Source organism: Mus pahari, unplaced genomic scaffold, assembly GCF_900095145.1.
Source record: "Mus pahari unplaced genomic scaffold, PAHARI_EIJ_v1.1 scaffold_10051_1, whole genome shotgun sequence".
In the NCBI taxonomy this organism is placed as follows: domain Eukaryota; kingdom Metazoa; phylum Chordata; class Mammalia; order Rodentia; family Muridae; genus Mus; species Mus pahari.
The window spans coordinates 18,799-19,865 of record NW_018391772.1 but is presented as its reverse complement, the minus strand read 5'-3'; positions in this window follow the sequence as shown (position 1 = coordinate 19,865).

The window sequence follows — 1,067 nt, the reverse complement described above, 5'->3', positions numbered from 1 at the left end:
AGAAACATCTTGATGACTGCTTGATCATGTGAGAGAGACTCTGGGATGCAGAAGTAAATGAGCTTCAATGATACAATTCACCATCTCTACTTTGCTATAAAATTTACAAAAGGTTTTATCTTTATGGGCCTCTTATCATCACAACCCTCATCAATGAGATTTCTAGGAATTATCCCTCTGTCCCTAAGAAGCAGACAAAATTTGGGGTACAAGGTATTTGGAAGGTCTAGGCTGAGATGCTATTCTCTTACTTATCCTGTGGGGTCTTAAGTGAAGATCAGACCTTGGACAACAGTGTACAAACTTCTACTAGTGTATGCTAGCTCTACATGTACTTAGTTTTGCGTCAGAGAAACATTCTTTCCTGAACTTGGTATTCTAATATTAACAAAGTTTTGAAAGTTTTCTTTTAAATTTTAAAGATGTATCCCATAAGACTCTTGCCTGAATTACATCAGTCTTTGTGTCAAAGAACATAGAACAATAAACTTTACACTTCAATTCTGAAGTTTTTCTCTCTGTATTTCTATGTCACTTTCTGTATATCTCTTTCTCTGTTTGTCTCTGTCCTCTTTCTCTCTTGCTCTTTCTCACTCCCTCTATATAAACACACACACATACACACGTACACGCATACACACAGAGATGCATTCATTATCTGTCTCTGTAGAATCATTTGATAAACAACTATAAGATTGCTTCAGGTGGTGGTTTGGTTTGCTTTTTCTTCTATTTACATTCCCACATTTCTTCATATTTATTAATTTCCTCTTTTGTGTGTTTCTGCATGGGCAGAGACACTTTGGACTGGGTTCATACTGAAGAGCTTTAACATCCTGAAAGAGGATAGGCTGCAAAAGGAAAAATGAATGCCCTGTCGGTTTGCGCTGATCAGAGCATGATTTTTATTAATCGGACAAGGAAGGATTCTAAGCCTGCCCTTGAGTACCCTTGAGAAACTCTCTCTGTCTGCCGCGCAGTCCAATCATGACCGGAGATGTGTCTGGTAGGCGGTTCCAAGTGAGTGGGCAGAGACAGCGCTGACATAGGGCGGTCTGAGGACGCTG